General features: G+C 42.7%; 1 long non-coding RNA gene across 2 annotated transcripts; it reads right to left on the minus strand.

Moving 5' to 3' along the window:
- Window positions 1–3,094: 3,094 nt before the first annotated feature.
- Window positions 3,095–15,698, minus strand: LOC311516457. Of its 2 annotated transcripts, none has more exons than XR_014710420.1 (3): window positions 14,114–15,698; window positions 11,599–11,755; window positions 3,095–3,528 (listed from the first exon to the last, which is right to left on the minus strand). It is a non-coding gene; the product is annotated as an uncharacterized lncRNA (long non-coding RNA). The 2 variants fall into 2 exon arrangements; XR_014710421.1 differs by lacking the exon at window positions 3,095–3,528 and having other exon boundaries at window positions 11,145–11,755; window positions 14,114–14,323; window positions 15,134–15,698.
- Between the last annotated feature and the right edge of the window lie 2,881 nt (window positions 15,699–18,579).

Below are 18,579 nucleotides of genomic sequence, written 5' to 3' on the forward strand. Positions count from 1 at the left end.
ATCACTAAGGGTGAGATTTTCTATATTCAGTTTTATTACTGTACTAGACTTAGACTTGCGTGTTTTATTTTACTTTGCTTTGCTTGGTAATTCACTTTGTTCTGTCTGTTACTACCTGGAACCACTTAAATCCTACTTTCTGTACTTAATAAAAATCACTTTTTACTTATTAATTAACCCAGAGTATGTATTAATACCTGGGGAGGGGGGCAAACAGCTGTGCATACCTCTCTATCAGTATTACAGAGGGCAAACAATTTATGAGTTTACCCTGTATAAGCTTTATACAGGGTAAAACGGATCTATTTAGGGTTTGGACCCCATTGGGAATTGGGCATCTGAGCGATGAAGACAGGAACACTTCTGTAAGCTGCTTTCAGTTAAGCCTACAGCTGTTAGGGGACGTGGTTCAGACCTGGGTCTGGGTTTGCAGCAGGCTAGCGGGTCTGGCTCAAACCAGGCAGGGCACTGAAGTCCTAAGCTGACAGGACAGGAAAGCAGGAGCAGAAGTACTCTTGGCACATCAGGTGGCAGTCCCAAGGGGGTTTCTGTGATCCAACCAGTCAGAACATGCTCCTGTTTATAAGTCAGTTGGCAGAAGAAAAAAGACATTCAAATTTTTCAGCTATAGTAAAAATGTCCCATCCAAGTTGCAAAATGGGGTGGGGTGTGGGTAGCTTTCTAGACTCTTGCTCTGGGTGTCTCTTTCCCAAACACATTGGCCTTAATGACAGGTGCATCAGCTCTGCCAGGTACAGTGGGGAGCAGACTAAATGCTACTGTAATTGCAGAATTGTAGCTACTTGCCCTATTTCCCCTACATTTTACATCCATCAAGCAATGTGGCTTGTACATTTTGAATGCTGTACACGAGCCACAATATTTTGCCGTCTCTCTTCCTATTTTGATGTGTTAAATCTCTAGCTCAACCTTTCATCACAACTGCCACTGAACCTGTTCTCTCAAGTGCAAAGAGAAAGGAACTGTCAAAACACTGGTGGTGGACAAACTATGAAGCATTCTGCTCTCAGGGAAATGCACAGTTTCTATGCAATAGCATCAGTGGTGGCAAAATGCTACAGCTTCTCTTTTTGGGAGGAGAGCACAGTGCCAGGTCCTCAAATGCTAGGCTAACCTGATGGGGAGCGAGGGCTAAGAGAGAGAATGAATTACCCCCGACAGACACACTGGTTATTATTGCAGCTTTCTAAAGCTGTTCACTTTCCCAACCAACCATTTAGTGAAGGCCGTGAAGCCACCCTCACAAATATTTGTGTTTGCTGCACCACGCTCAGGCTGTGTCTACACTACAAGCTAGAGGTGTGATTCCTCCCCTCATGTATACATGCTGGCAGTAGGTCTCCTTGAGCTGGTACAAGTATAAATAGCAATTTAACATGGGACAGTGGCAGAGGATGCATGGCTTAGCTGTGCGGAGTGAAAACCTGCCTGAAACCGGTGGGTAGATACAGCTTACCTGCTACTGTGGCTACACTGCTGTTTGTACTGCCTCTCATCACACTAGAGTGAGTGTGAGTACAGGTATGTGAGCAGGGGACTTGCACCCCTATCTTATAGTTTATGCATAGCCTATGATTCTTAAACTCATGTCTACTACTGTCTTTGCAGTACACGTTGCACACTAGATAAGCTATATTCCCTGCGGCACGTCACCATATCCAAATCTAGTCTCAGCCATTCTAGTCAAGCTTTGGTCTTGTATCAAATAGGGTTCGTAATGTACAGTGTGTTTAATCACTGTTAAACAACTTGGACCTGAAATACAGTTGCAAGAAGGATGTGCATTTTGTTCAGTAGGAGTAATGTGTCATTTTGCCCCGCAGTAGGGATGTTGTACATGTCATTCGGCATGTATGATGAATCTGATCTTCCTTTGGCCCAGTTTATCACATATTTGGAATTAAGTCCACTCCATCCTTGAACTATTCAGATAGAACGTTTTGTGCTCTGATGTGACTTTGGCTCATTATGCAACCAAAGCATGAAGAAACCACATGGACCCAGCCGGGTCCAAAATGACCATGTTTACTAGCTATGCATTAACATGCAAGGCCCACTTACAAACATACTGCTGCTCTTGCTGGTTTCTGGTGGCTTCTAAATCAGAATGTAGTGAGTGCCACTAGAGGACTCACAATATTTTAAAAGGATACTACTTTGTACCTGCACTCTCCAAAATCCCTTTCTCCATCTAAATTGCCAAAGACAACTAGCCTTTATTCCTCCATTAACTCAGCCTTCCCTCAGCCCTTCCAATTTAGAAGGTAAGACTACTTGCTAGTTGGTACTGCTCCCATAGCCTGACAGTTCCAGTGAGCAAGATGATTAATGCTGGCAAAAGCCTAAACATGAGTCTGAAACGTAGACAGAAATGGGAAAGACATGGCATTAATTACTATGGCTTGGGACCAGCTGGAGCCGTCACATGGCTCTTATCTGCAGAGTTAACCATGTAGAAAATAGCTCATGCTTCAGGGATTAGGGAGCCTAAGGACTTGAACAGACAATAGAAAACATCTCACATAAGGAACACCCGATTAAAAAAAAATAACCAAACTCTAAACCATCTCTCATTTGCCCCCTTCCCAGGTCCAGCCTTCCAAATGATTTCAAGCTCTACACAGACTGCATCTAAAACAATGTCATTAGATAGAATGGATGCACGAAAGCCACTTTTGTCCTTCGTCCCAGCATCATACAGGGCAGCCCAAACTAGCAACATTCAAACTGCCCTGTAAAGTAGAATTTGAAGATTAATGATTCCAAATCATTCCTCCAAGTAACTACAGTCTGCTTGTCTCCTAGCTTTGACTGACTACAGCAAGATGCCAAAATTAGTACAGTCTCTTGATAATCCATCAGAATATATTAAGTATCTCCCCTTTTATTTTGTTATTCAAGGTGAATACATGAAGCAAGACTGGAAAAAAATATTTTATATGGAAACCTAGGTTTCAGATTTGATAGTAGTGCTCACATAGCTTTGAATAATAAAAAGCCACCAGGCAATCTACAACAAACTAGAATTTTAATAATTGAGAAGGAGCTTAAAAATAAAGCTAATCAGGTACAATTCCAGAGTTCACCAGTAAGATACAATAAGTTGAAATATGCCAGGTCTGAACACCCCTGGTTGACAGATACAGGCTTATCAGACAGTCTTAATGATTCTGGGTTAAGCCACAAGATCAGCTCTTGGCTCCCTCAAGATAAATCAGTGCACAACATAACCCATGTTATTCTAATTCCTTTCTTATCAGCATAGCTTCCTCTGCTCCTTTTACAGGCTCAGAGCAAAATCCTGGCTTCACTAAAGTCAACGGTAAAACTGCCATCAAGTCCATTGGAGCCAGGATTTTGCCCCCAGTCTGTATTTAGACTGTTACAGTTCTCCAATGCTATACGTTTTTGAATCCTGTAGGTGTGAAGTCTGCCAGTTCCCACTTGCCGCTATTCTTCTCAGCCCCACATTCCAGTACTGCCAACTTCACCCATCAGGAGTCAGACCTGAAAAAAAAGTCATGAGGAATTTTCTTTTTTTAAAAAATCTGATGATTTTTAAGACAAAATCAAACAAGTAAATTTTTGAACCTTTTTCTTTGCCTTCTGGTCTGTGAGCCTTTGGGCTATTTTCAAGCTTATCTCTTCTACCAGGAGGACTAGACATTCCCCCAAACTCCCCTCCCCTTTTTTTAAGCCAAATGCTGAGACCCTCATGCAATCTCTTGATTCCAACAGCAGGGGCTTTAAAAAAAAAAATCACAAGACTTGCAATAAAATCAAAAGAATTGACAACATGCTGCAGGAGACGTTTGGAGTGTTTAGTATTTGGGAGCCAGTCTGGAATTGTAGGGGAAACACAGTAGCTGGATGCTTCTGCTAAAGTGACTAGTAATATAGTAGCTGCCATTTCAATTGTTCATCTTTAGGGTTAAATGTTAACCTATTCAGATGTACAGGGCAGTTTATGCCTCTCAGATCTATTCTGCAGATGCAGGAAGACAGTGGTACATTGATTTACACTTGGTACACATTTGCAGACCTTTCTGCAACCACAAATTCTAGGTAAAAAACAATTAAGTGAAAGCCTAGTTTCTGTAGGAAGTGGGGGAGGGTGGATTCCACGGCAAATTCTACAGTTTTGGAGTCACAGAATACATGGGGCCCTGATTATAAACGCCCCCCCCCCGCCCCAAAACGATTTGGGAGAGCCAGGGGAGAGAAAAGAAAACTGTTGAGATAGAAAAGCTCCATAAACTTCTGGCACTATTTCAATGATCCCAGTGAGTCTAGTTCTAAGCCTGATTATGGCACACAAATTACACTCCTTGCAGCTGGTGGTTTTTCTGATGATGGATGAAGTTCAAAGCTTGATTCTCTGTTACTCTGCACCTTATATAGTCATTTACAACAATGCACAGTGAGTGTAAAAGTGCTACTAGATCAGAACAGAAAATCAGACCCCAGTTGACCATGTTGAATCTTTTAGATCTATCAGCTGCTTCTGAAACTGTTGACCACATGATGTTGATATCCCTGTGGACCTTATCTGGCCCAAAGAATGTTAAATTAAAGCCCATTACTGCGTTTGCTGAAAACTGTATAATCACCCAGCATATCCCTCAGCCCGCGCTGCTTCCTGCAGCCCCCATTGGCCTGGAGCGGCAAACCGCAGCCAGTGGGAGCCACGACTGGCCGAACCTGTGGACGCGGCAGGTAAACAAACTGGCCCAGCCTGCCAGGGGTCTTACCTGGGCGGGCCGCGGGCCAAAGGTTGCCCATCCCTGGTCTACAGCTTTGTAAGCCCTACTGATGAACACAAACCAGCTGCCACATTTATCTACAGAATCTCTGCACATCCCCATTATTCATAGATTGTAAGGGCCAGAAGGGACCATTGCAGTAGTCTAGTCTGACTTCCAGAATAAACAATGCCATCGGACTTCCCGGATATTAATTCCTTTTTAAACTAGAGCATATCTACAGCAACTCAATATTTTGTAAAGCTGCAATGCACCTAGAGAATGAAAGAGGATATCAACAACCAAAACAAATTCTATTGGTCAATGTACCTTAAAATATCCAGCTGTAAATCTACAAGCATGGGTTACTAATGGAGCATCCTGGTGGTGACAAGCTTCAGTACTACATGGGAAATCCCCAGTGCTCGTCTCTGGCTGCCTAGACCTAGGGTTCTCAAACTTCATTGCACCGTGACACCCTTATGACAATAAAAATTTCCTCAACCCCAGGAGGGGGACCGAAACCTGAGCCCCTCCATCCCAGACAGGGGTCCAAATCCCAAGGGCTTCAGCCCCAGGTAGGGGGCCTGTAACCTGAGCCCCACCACCCAGGACTGAAGCCCTGGGGCATCTGCTTTGGCCCCAGGCAGTGGGGTTCGGGCTTTGGCCCTGTGCCTCAACAAGTCTAAGTCAACCCTGGTGACCCCATTAAAATGGAGTTGTGACCCACTTTGGGGTCCTGACTGACACTTTGAGAACCGCTGTCCCAGACCAATGTGTGGGTGGGCAGGTGGGGGGAGGTGCTGTACTCTCCTTGGGAGAAAGGAGAGCCTTGCAATTTTCAGCAACAACCACACAAGAGGATTAAGGAGTTTTGTGATTGAGGTTTTCCCCAGTCCAGACACTAGAGGGTGGGCTGTAGGGAAAAGAAACTTTAGGAAATGTAAACTGCAATTGTAGGTAGGCTAGTAAAAAGAGACTCCATTTAAATTCTTTTCAACAAAAGAATTGGGATTTCGAGTAAAGGAAATGTTGTGCAAAACAGGTCACTGCTTTTTAGAAAAAAATAATTTCTTGTGGGGGGAGGAAATGAATGTTTGAGAACTGAAACATGCTGGTTGAAAACCAAAATGTTTAATTTCAGATATACTGCCGCAATGCTGCATGGGAGCTGTAGATTAGTTGTCTCAATGTCCTCTTTCTGCTTTATAGGCCAGGCTCCCCAGCCAGTCTACAGCTCCCATGATGCACCAGGGCCAGGGGCTCCCATGCTGCATTGCCTCTCCTCGTCAAGGTGTAGTCTAGCCAAGGAGGAGGAAGGGAGCAGGACCATGAGGCACCTGAACTGCAACGCCCATGAAGCACTGCAGTGGCATTTCTGAATTGCTCCTTTGGTTTTGAGATGAAATATTTCACTTTTCCTCTTTTGTCTAAAGAATCTAACCTACCATGGGGATAACATGCTTTTAAATTATACACAGCAGAGCATTCTGTTAGGATGAACCAATCTTGCATGGTTGGCAGACAAAGCGCCTTCCCCCTCCATCTCCTATCAAAACAAAAAAGAATTTAGGCCTCAGGGGGAGAGGGAATATTAAATCAATACTTATTTCAATATCAAAAGAAAATAGATAGTAAAAGTTATCTGTAAAATATAAGGAGTACTTGTGGCACCTTAGAGACTAACCAATTTATTTGAGCATGAGCTTTCGTGAGCTACAGCTCACTTCATCGGATGCATGCCGTGGAAACTGCAGCAGACTTTATATATGCACAGCTGTAGCTCACGAAAGCTCATGCTCAAATAAATTGGTTAGTCTCTAAGGTGCCACAAGTACTCCTTTTCTTTTTGCGAATACAGACTAACACGGCTGTTACTCTGAAACCTGTAAAATATAGATGCGTATGAGACACAGGTCTCCTTTCTCATATTAAGGCTATTTCCTCTTGCATCCCTAGTGTGGCATATGCACTCAGTCTCACAGCACCATTCTTGCATAAGGACATACAAAGCAACACTTGAACTAGCAAGCAATGCTGTCAGAGGCTCCTTGATTTAAATCAGAAATGAGTATGTTTTTCAGGGCATATTTCTCTCCTATGGAGTCCATCCAAAATTTCCTTCCTATAAAAGCAAAAAAGCAAGTGGATTCTTTAAAGGGGCCAATAAAAAGGTAAGTTTGTAGGTAGGATACATCCTTTAATACTGAAGAGAGAGCAGATCAGGAAGATTGCCTCTACAAATGGCAAATCTTAAAAATGCAAGTTTCCTGTGTGCCCGTTCAAATGGTGGGATTGAATTCACAATGTTGCATTGGTCTGTGATCAAAAAAAAAAAAAAGACAACACCACATCCCAGATGGCAACGTTCCATCTGCCCCCCCTTCTTTCCCATCCCCTTTTCAGTAAGAATCCCATAAAAAACAGACATTTCATTAAGCTTTTGCGGGAAATCTGCCAATCCCTCTACCCTGCTAGGCAGTTTAAACAGCAGCCTCATCCACTATTTTCTAATCCAGATCTGTTACATATTGTCACTAACAAGACATGCACAGCACTAGGACATCTTGTAAAGTGCTTGCAGTGTAATTACAGAAGGTCTTTCTTTGAGCCATAAATCTAAAATCTTGGCTAGGAAAATAAAATCTAATATTAAAAGCTTTATCAAGCAAGGAGCAGGGATGTCTCTAACCAGACGACGACTATGAAGGCGTCAAAGATACATTGCCAGTGCCAATCCGCTCAGCATGATTGCTCGGCGCTTATATAATGCGCCATCATTTTGGGGGTTGCTCTGCACATGCTCCCTTTCAGGGATCAGAGTTCTTAATATTACTGCAGTGATGGGCACATTAGCAACAGGAAAATGTGAAGAGGATGTTCCACTGCAGTGCATGGAAAGTAGTGTGGTAATAAACTGTACATGTAACAAAATCAGAAAGAGGCAACTCTGATCAGTGATTGATTGTATTGTGGTGGTGTCTAGGGATCCCAGTCATAGACCAGGAGCTCATTGTGCCAGGCACTAGTACAAAACACAGAACACTTTACGTGAGGAAAGATTTCCTTTAGAGAAGGGCCTGAATCAAAACCCCAGCTCAAAACCACTCTGGGCCAGATGCTGCCACCCTTACCCCCATTGAGAAGCGCCTCACTTCATGAATAGTCCCATGGAAATCCAGGGGACTACTGGGATATAAGGAACAACTGAGCAAGAGCAAAGGAGGCAGAATCTGACTGCACAAGTGGCAGGGTTGGGGGAATGTTGAAATCGAAATAAAAATTCTCTTTGGTTTTCATTCAACATTTTTAAAAGCACCTTGGTTTAAAATGTCCGTATCAACAACTGAATTAGACTTGAGCTGTTGTGTGAATAGCTACTCATAAAAATAAATGAGGAACTGACAGGTTTTATTATTACTTAAGGAGCAGTAGAAACTAATTCATCATGGAAGTGCTGTGAATATTCCTCCTATCAAGGCCCTCAGTTCTCTGCAGCAACGTGTGTCAAATTCTAGTGCAATCTGTAGGAATAGAGGGAGAGGCACACTACCAATTACCCCCTCCCAGGATCTGCTGGAAGCGTCAGATAGGAGCAGGTCCCATCTATGCACTACTCCAACTCCTGCAGCTGAGCCCCAGATCCTGTGCTGGTTAAAACAGCCACATAACTGCCTACAGTTAATCCAAGTCATCTGCAGACTGGCCGCTTTACATATTCTCTGCTAATTTCAAGTTTCTGTTGCATCTTTCATCTGACTTGCTACCCCCTGCCTTATTTGCCTATTCCAGATTGGTGACTGAGCCAGGATATTACCAAAGAGAGTGCTTGGGAACAGGCAAATGTACTATTGAACCCAAGACATGGAGAAACCCTCCTGGGTACCCTTTGCAAATGACTTCTCACAGAAGCATTCATTTTCTAAGGTGATAGAGCTATCCTGTCTTGTTACAGTGCTCTTGTGAGGCAGTGTAAGATATGGGGAACTCTTTCCACTTGACCAACTTCCAGGTGAGTGATGCTGTCACTCAGCAAAGCTTCCTTTTACAACACCTTCTGAGCCTGAAAATGCTCACACGTTCTATTAATCCAATATCCACTCTACGTGGGTATGTGGTAACACCTCAGATGAAAAAATACTGTGTACCAATGACCAGCAGCTGAAAGAAAGCAAAACCACAGTGCACACTAGGCCTAACTACATGACCACCCATGAAAAGCTATATTTTGAGAAAGCTACAGTTGGAGATGGTTGTTTGGGGCACAGGCAAGAGTTTATTCCAGATGACCATTGTACAATAGGGACAACCCAGCACAGATTCTGTAAGGAAAATCATGCCTTTCTAATCTACTGATATTCTTTGAACAGGATACCTATATAATAGGCAAAAGGAGAAACACTGGATATAAGTTTATTTGGCTTTTCCAAAGGCCTTTGCCAAAATTCTACACTAGCAGCTATTAAGGAAAGACAGAAAATAAAACGGTCAAATTTTCAGCATGGCTAAAGGTTAATAAGGCTTGCCTCAATGTTTCCTGATAGGACCAGTTTTGTTTAAAATATTTATATTAAAACCAATATATTTACACACACACACTGACATATATATTTATACCCGTGTAGTTTAGTCAATACTACAGAAAGCTCTGAGGGACTTCAAACAAAATTCAATGGCATGTGCAAAGCAACACCCATGGCAAGCAATAAATTTGAATAATCTGAACCACTCAGACACTTTGCTAAATTAGCCATAAACTCAAGAAGATGACCATTGTGGAAAGCTCAGTGAAAGCCTCTGGCTCAATCTGAGGCAGCAATTGAAAAAAAGCAAACAGAAGTTTGGGAGCATATGGGATAGGAAAGGAAACAACACTGACAATATCACATTGCCATTATATGAGTCAATGGAATGCCCTCATCTGGAGTACTGTTCTGGTCACCCTAGCTCAAAAATGATACAGAAGAAACTGGGGTTTAGAGATAGGTGACAAATGATCAGACGCATAGGAAGCCTTCATAGATACTAAGGTCAGAAGGGACCATTATGATCTAGTCTGACCTCCTGCACAACGCAGGCCACAGAATTTCAACCAACCAATCCTGCGAAAAAATCTCTCACCTATTTCTGAGCTATTTAAGTCCTCAAATCATGGTTTAAAGACTTCAAGGAGCAGAGAATCCTCCAGCAAGTGATCCGTGCCCCATGCTACAGAGGAAGGCGAAAAACCTCCAGGGCCTCTTCCAATCTGCCCTGGAGGAAAATTCCCTCCCAACCCCAAATATGGCAATCAGCTAAACCCTGAGCATATGGGCAAGATTCACCTGCCAGATACTACAGAAAATTCTTTCCTGGGTAACTCAGATCCCACCCCATCTAACATCCCATCACAGGCCATATGAAGAGACTGAAACAAGTGGGACTGTTCTTCAGAAAGGCGAAAAAGAGGAGGGGAGGAGATACAATAATGAATGTTAAAGAGAGGGGAAATCCAACACTTCTAGTTATCTATTCAGATAATGCAAGGACAAGGGGATATTCAATTATACTGAAAAGCAACAAATTTAAAAATGACAGAAAACAGACTACTCAATTTATCTGGCTTTTGAATGTGCAATAATTAATTTAGTAGTAAGCACTTCTGGTAGAGACAACTGGAGATGGTAAAGACAAAGGGCCAGATGCTCAGCTGGTATAAATTTGCATAGATTAATTGACTTGAATGGAGCCACACTAATTTGCCCCTGCTGAGAATCTAGCCCAAACTCCATTACAAGACATTTTGGAGGAGATGACTTATCTCATTGACATAAGGATGCCTGATACAGAGCTGGCAATGCTTTTCATACCACCCACAGCCCAGATGGATTATCAGTCATTACATTGTAAGTATTTCCAAGAGTGCTTCTATCCCAGATCCATCAGGGAAAAATTAAATGTTGTTTTATCCCATAAACTTATAAAATCTCACAATGCACAAACCCACCAGAAGCAAAAATATTTTAGAAATAAAACCTGCTATTTATATAGCTCAACAGCTGAGTGTTAACAGTAATTTAAAAAACCTTCAAAATCCTCATGTTTGTTATAAATTAAATAATTGTGTTTATATAGAGTCTCATTTGAAGACATCAAAAGGCTTTATAAAGCTGGGAATGTGTCATTCTCCCCATTTCACAAGTGGGATAAATTCAAGCAGACAGGTTAAGCTCTCAGGCCCTGAACCCAACTGAATTCAATAGGACTGTGCACAGGTCCAGGGGGTCTACTCATAAAACACAGCAAGCAGGTTTGGGCATATTATATATTATATTATATTATATACACACACACACACACACACACACACACACTTTTTTTAAAAAAAGAGTGTCCCCTATATTTGCTTGCCCAGCTCGAGACGCCAAAGCCCAATTTTCAAGGGTGTGGAGCACCAGCTGTTCTAGTTGACATCAGCTGGGGTTGGGGGTTTTGAGCATCTCCAAAAATCAGGCAGTAAGTGGCTCAAATTGGGTGTCAACAATAAAATTGGTGAAAACTTTTGAAAATGTATGCCTTTGTGGTGTGTTCAAGATGACAAAAGTCAGTGAGTGCGAGACTCAGGGGCAGAACCTGGCCTCTCGACTCAAAGGACCCAGTTGCAACCAGATATCATTGCCTCAAGAGTGACAGAGCTGGATTCTCCAGTCTGTTCTGGCCTTTTTGCATCATTCTGCTTGTGGAAGTGAGTTCCCTGCTAGCATAAAGCTGCAGGTGATGGAGCTGGCTCCTGTATTCAGCCGCTGCATTCCCACCTTGGTATAGGGAGCGGGCATGCTGTGGAGAGTATGTGTACCTCAACTATGCCAATTAGCTACTGACATAAGGTCCCTTTCAATTCTTCTCATGTATTCAGTTGCTGCTTTGGAGATCCTTAAAACAGTTCCTCTTCATTAATTTTTGCAGTATTTGTGTAGTTCCTCTTCGACAGTCATTGTGTGTGTCTGGTAACACTGTAATAAGAGCATTTTAAAGTGTCAGAATATGCAAATGGAAGTATCAAAAATGTGAACTTGAATCTTTCCTACTGAAGTGAGATGTTCTGGCACAATTCACTAACATCATAGATACTTTAACCCAGTAACTGCTAGAGTCATGCTGATCAACCTGTACCTAATCTTGCAATAAGAATTTACCTTTTAACTTTTTTTTAAAAAATCTAGGGGTTATCTCCATTAATTTCCTCCCACAAGAATACTTTGATGGATGTTCTCCAGGGTGCAGAAGGATCTTGCTATTTCAGCAGCTTTGTGCCATGACTGTGGAGCTCTGCTTTCTAATACCAGTACGGTCACCATGTTGTTAATTTGCATGACAGCTTATGCAAACTCCCCACACATCACATTTACAGCTCCCTGATTTTCAATGCCTGGGAGCAAGCAGCATGGCCCTTTCAGGAGAGAGATTCCCAGTCTGGAATTTGCTTTCCCCTTTGCTTTTCCCTTTGGTCCAATAAATAGAGCTAGTCAAAATTTTGACATAAAATTACACACACACACACACACCCACCCCAATTTGGCTACCACCTGTGCGGCCAAAGCACCAGTTTAAGTTTTGTAAACACTGCAAATCCCATTTGGATAGTCAGGCTTTTGCTTGAAATTGCTTGGTGAGGAAAGGTACCTCTTAGGACGGCCCTGACTATTGGTTGGGGACATTGCCATTACTTTTGGTCTGGCTTGGGTTAAAAGGATGGAGTTTATAAACAAACACTTTGTTTTACAACTCTGACCAGACTAGCTGCTCCATAGTGCCAGGGGCATTTATTTCTCCAATTTGACTGTAAGGCACCCTCAAAAAGCTCTTGCTAGTGCATACGCCTATTCAGGGCCCCTCTCCAATCCATGCATAAGACAACTTCCAAAAAGTAGGCCTGAAATTCTGGCCTATGTGTCAGTTTATATGCAGATATATGGTATTTTGTAGGGACTAATGGCTACTGGAGTACAGGTCACCCCAATGTACATACTTCAAAAGGGAGTGACACACACACACCCCTTTCTAGTCGCATATTACGTGCGGAAATGTGGAGAATGAAGTGATTAAAACTCATTTGCAGAGCAGGTCAACATTTTTTGGATGAAAATTTTCATTTAAAATGGCTTTTGTTCAAAATGAAAAATTGTTCATTTTCAACATTTGTGGGTATGTTTCATATTTAGTGTTTGCCTCTTTTCCATTCTTCCCCTCTGCTCCCAGTCATTTTCAGAAATCCAAAAGTGACTGGAAAAAAAATGAAAAAAAAAAATCAAAATCAACTTTGAAAGAAAAATAGAGGTTTATTTTTAACCCTACAAAATGAAAACCTGGATATCACAATTATTTTTCCAGTGTTTTGACAAGTTCTAGTCATTTTGAAGACATAAAATTTGCCACAGATTGCTAGTCCATGAGTCTAGTTTTACCAAGGGGATGCTATCCATCATTTTGGGGGTGGGGGGAAGGGGAATATATGTGCGGTAGCTACATAGAGAAGCCAAAAGAATGAATAGGTTTGTAGGCCCAATTAAAGAAAAAAAAAAAAGAGCACAATAAATCTGCTACAAAATATAGCAACTCGTATTTGATGGTAGATGCAGGCCTGATCAGATTAGGTTTACCCTTCTATATTTTCAACTTGACAGCTAATGGTGCTGGGGTAAGCTACAATAGAGTTTTATTGGCAGTGCAATACAGCTAGTTGCTGGTACAACTAAATAGTAGCTGGCTACCAACTCACTCCCCCAGCACGGCATCTGTCCAACGGGTTCAGCAGGCTTTCCTTCAGCAGAGAATAGGAGTTTCGGCCTCTCAGTGGAATCTGAATTTCATCAATATAAAAGTATCATTCACCCAAGACCAATATCACAGGTCTTGATTTATAGCCTGATGGTCTGCCTTCATCCCGTATGCCACTGTGGGAGCAATCTAAGTCACGTAACTATAAATCACCTAAACTCCAAATGGTAGCCTATGTGTCTCTTACACAGAGCAAGGATATCAAAAGCCATTCAATGAACACAGCTAACCACGCAGTAGGATTAAGAACAGCTCAAATGATTTCATTCAATAAATATAATCAAATAATACAGAAATATTAAACTTTAAATGTTAATACTTTCCAATACACCAGGTCCCTGGAAAGCTGCTGTTAGTCAGTGTCATACCAATAAGAACTCTAGTAATTTCCTCAAACACAGCTTCCAGCCGCCAATCACCCCAAAAGCATTCAGTCAAGTTGCCCTGGGATTGGTCCCTCCCTTCATGAACAATTCTGGCTCGCCTTGAGAGAGCTCATCTGACCCAATTTTTTTTTTTTTTTCATTCCTTACCTTGTGCAACTGCTTCAAATCCTCTCAGGTTCTTCAGAGATCTCTCCACTGCAGCGACTGTTTTCCCAATCACGTTGAGCAAAAGATGACTGCATTGCTCTTCTTTATGGAAAGGCCCCGCTAGACATGCTTCATTCACAGGTCTCCATCTCCAACCAGGTATAAATTCTGGTAACTAGTTTGGGTAACAAATGCTTCCCAGGAAATTCGCTTCAGGTCAGATTACAGAAAAAGCAGGACATTTCATTACAGGATGGAATTTTCAAAAGCATACAAATAACTTGGGAACACAAGCTCCATTAAAAGAAGAAAAAAAAAATCACCACTGGGACCTCATCTAAGTCACTTGTGTGTTTTTGAAAATCCCACCCATAAACAATAGTGCCACTTCAATCCCTTTTCACATGCAATCTGATAAATATTCCATTCCATTTTCCTCCACCCAATTCTTCCTGGGAGAGTGGAAGACAAGGAGGCCCTGTGCTCCTAGCATTTACATCAATTAAAATAAGAATATTTCTTTATCATATCCTAGACCAGCGGTTCTCAAACCTTGCGTCAGGACCCCAAAGTGGGTCACAATCATTTTAATGAGATTACCAAGGCTGGCGTTACACTTGCTGGGGCTGAAGCCTGAGCCCCACCCCCCAGGGCCAAAGCCCAAAGGCTTCAGTCCCAGATGGTGGGGCTCTGGTTACAGGCCTCCCGCCTGGGGCGGGCATTCTTGGGCTTCAGCTTTTGCCCCTCCCGGCCCAGGGCAGCGAAGCTCAAGTGGGCTAAGGCTTTAGATCCTCCTGGGGTCGTGTAGTAATTTTTGTTGTCAGAGGAGAGGTGTGGTGCAACGAAGTTTGAGAAACCTGTCCCAGACAATTAGGCATTGTAAATGTATTCAAGCTAGCTAAAGGCCTTTTCTAAGATGGCTTGAGAATCTGCTTTTAGTGTTTTGTACTGTCAAGAGAGCATCTGGGATTTAAACTCCTTCCATTTCTCATGCTCCCGGACAGCAGTGTCTACACTTACCGGCAGAGTGCTCTTCCATCGACTGCGGTACTCCAGCTCTCCAAGAAGAGTAAGGTAAGTCAGCGGGACAGCATCTCGTGTAGACACCGTGGTAAGTTGACCTAAGTTACGTCGACTTCAGTTACGCTACTTTAGTTATGTGGATAATGTAACGTAGGTTGGCTTGAGAGTGCCACAGAGGCACTACTGTTCGTCTGTGTGTGCGCATGAGGGAGCGATGTTGCCATGTAGTGGCAGCCTACTAGGGACTTACAGCTGCTCCTACTACTTTTTGAAAGGAGCTCCCTTTGGCTGAATTGGTAGACGCCTATGGTTTGGAACGAAAGCGCCTATGCATGTTAGGGATCCAGACAGTTACTGCATATGTAGCATACAAATTCATTACAAGGCATTGCTATTAAATGCAAAGCAATCCTTTTGGCTTAATTAAGAAGCAGCATTGACAGAATCAAGCCCCGTCAAGTTCTCTTCAGCCTGAAAGATGGAGGCTGTGTCATAAGCCATCAAGGACAATGGGAAGTAAAACAGATGGATTTTGGTCGACAGAAGAGAAAATGGAGTGGAACCTCAGAGCTTTGGTGGAAATGCCAAAAAAAAAAAAACAACACACCCACAAACCCAAAAAAACCCAACAAAAACAATCAACTACAGAGGCAAGGCTAAAACTCCATGCCAGATCTTCAGCTGGCATAAATCAGCATAGCACCATTGCAGTCAATGGATCTTTGCTGAATTGCAACAGCTATGGATCAGGGTCTGGGCCTTGACATTGAATGGATTCATTGCAACCTGGTAGATACAAGGTGAGCTCAGGATGGGATAGTGAAGCCCTATTGCAGACATTCTTGTATTGGGGTGAGGGCTAGTAAGATCTCTACAGTTTCAATCAAGAGGTCTGTAGTTTAGCTTCCCTTCTTTTACACTTTAGTAGTGAGAGAAAAAAAATGTTTACCCTTTGCGTTCATTACTATCTTATATAAATATGCACCACATCGGTTGAGGAACTAGCACCTGAACATACACGTTTGCAAAGCACAGAATCAAGTTCAAGGTCAGAAAGGACCGTCATCGAGTCTGACCCCCTGTATATTACAGGCCACTGCCACCTGGACCCACAAACTAAACCCAACATGTTTGATCTTCTGGGAAAAGGCGCTTATACAAATGTAAGGCGATAAATTGTGCAAGTGTTAAGTCAATAGAATGTAAGGGTTCAAAAAATTAGGTCCATATCTACTGTAAGCAGTCTTGGTTTTTTACAGACAATTATGTTTAGAGACATTAGGATGCCACTGTGGATATGTGAAGACAATAAGTTAATGTGATGTAACCAATTTGCAAACGTTAGGAAGTTAGCTACAATAGAAAACTAATTAAATTAAAAGGGTTTGTCCACATTTGGGTGAAGGGGTGGCAAAATGGCATTCTAAAAATGAATCTGTTACAAAAAGTGCAGCTAAGCAACACGCACACACGTAGATGTATGTGTCTCACAACAGCAGAGTTTGTTATCAGAACACATAGAGCTTAACACCCAAAGAGATTTTTTTCTGAATACTTGTAAGAACAAATTCAAAGTTCAGCCCTTTGAAGGCCCATTTCAGATGGAGGTCTTGCAGATCTAGGGGCCAGAAACAGCCACCATTACGAGTCAGGTACTACCAATCATCAAGTAGTTCATCTAGTCCTAGGAACATACAAGATGATAGAAATATCAATAGTCCCCTTTAAACTAGATCATTCATCCAGGATGACAGAACTGTGAAGCAAATGTGACTTCATAATAAAACCCCCCCACGCTTGAAAACAAAACCAAACATAATGGAAACGCATTCACAGAATACGTGCCAGCCTCAACACCTACTTTTGTACATCATTTTATTTGTTTTCCAGCCCTCCTTTTATTCCACACATTTTTAGTATTTCAAAAGCCGTATCATAATCTTGCCTGAAGACTCATCTCTCAGGTGGTATCCCATTAATGGATTGAGATCTATTCCACTACACAGCTGCTCGTGCAGAACTGGAAAGAAGCACTTCCCAGTTTCTTTAACCTTAGTTATAAATTAAATTCTTCAAGTACCTTACCCAATAAGACATTAAGTACAGCATAGGCCAAATCCCCTTGATTTCTCTGCAGCAGGCTAATTTACACCCCCAGAGGTCTGACCCTACATGGTTTTACAAAAGCAACATAATTAAGGGCCCAATCCTGGAAATACTCATTTGAATAATTGCAGGATAGAGCCTTAGCTGACCCTTTTCAGAGCCCCAGAAATCCATCAAATTAAGAGGATAAAACCATAGCACCAGATCCTGGTTACATTGAGCCACAGTGTAAATCTTTAATAATTCCACTGACCACCAGAACCAGAAGTGGGTGGGGATGGGGGGCAAGGGGCCATGGCCTTCCCAAACTGCAAGCCTCGGGAAGGTACATAGCGGCGCTGACAGGGACTATGCTTCGCAGCGGGGGAGTTGCTCACCGTGCTGCAGGGGCCAGACGGTGGCTGGTGGGAAGGGCAGAAGGAGGATGGGCTGTGCAGCTGGTTCCCAGCAAGCTAAGTGCAGCTGCTGGAGAGTAGGAGACAGACTGCACCAGGTGCCAGTGTGCAGGGGGCACTGCAAGAGAGCACAAGAGCTAGGGAAGAAGGGAGCACAGGATGGGAGAAGGGACACTGGAATCCACTTTGCCCTTGCCCCCCCCCCTTCTACAAAAGGTTCCGATGCCCTTGCCACTGAGTTCAGTGGAGTTCTTCTGGACTTCGGTGTAACCAAGATCAGAATCTGGCCCATAGCACACAATTTCTCTTCAGTATAATAGAGTGATACGTGTCCTAGTGATTACCAGCTAACTGTAGTCTTGTCTACTAACAGCCAGTAAAATCTCCGATCCCATAAGGGAGCTCACCTATTAATCAGAGTTAAGCAACCACCTGTTAAAGTGTCCATAGAATTATTAGTCCCTTGGTGGCTGTTATGAACAGGGTTATACTGTATTTCAGGAAACAAAAGGTTTATGTAAAGTATTTAGTTGATGTAAACTGTCCCCACCACCCACCCTCCTCCATTCCCCACCCATCCTACAGAACCATATACAAGCCTACAGCTTCCAAAACGCAAACAGACCTTAAAACATAGTAATTACTGCTTGCACTACCCACCCACACTCAGCTGTTTTACCCATCGCATCCCTTTTCATCTTCCATCTGTTGCGCCTCCCTTTTAACAGCTTTATGTGTTGCTACTGGGGTAGAGTAAAACCAGATTTTAAACAGCATTGATGCTGCAGTCCTATTCTGCTCAGCCAAAATATGGCGGGGGTGGGGGGAAGAACAGAGAGAAAGAGCGTGAGCGAGCTACCCACACATACATTTCACCATGATCTTGGATAATTCTTACAGAACAATCATTTTGACAGATACGAAGAGGAAAGTACTCTTGAA

This window comes from Lepidochelys olivacea, assembly GCF_965140295.1.
Source record: "Lepidochelys olivacea isolate rLepOli2 genome assembly, chromosome: 2".
NCBI lineage: Eukaryota > Metazoa > Chordata > Testudines > Cheloniidae > Lepidochelys > Lepidochelys olivacea.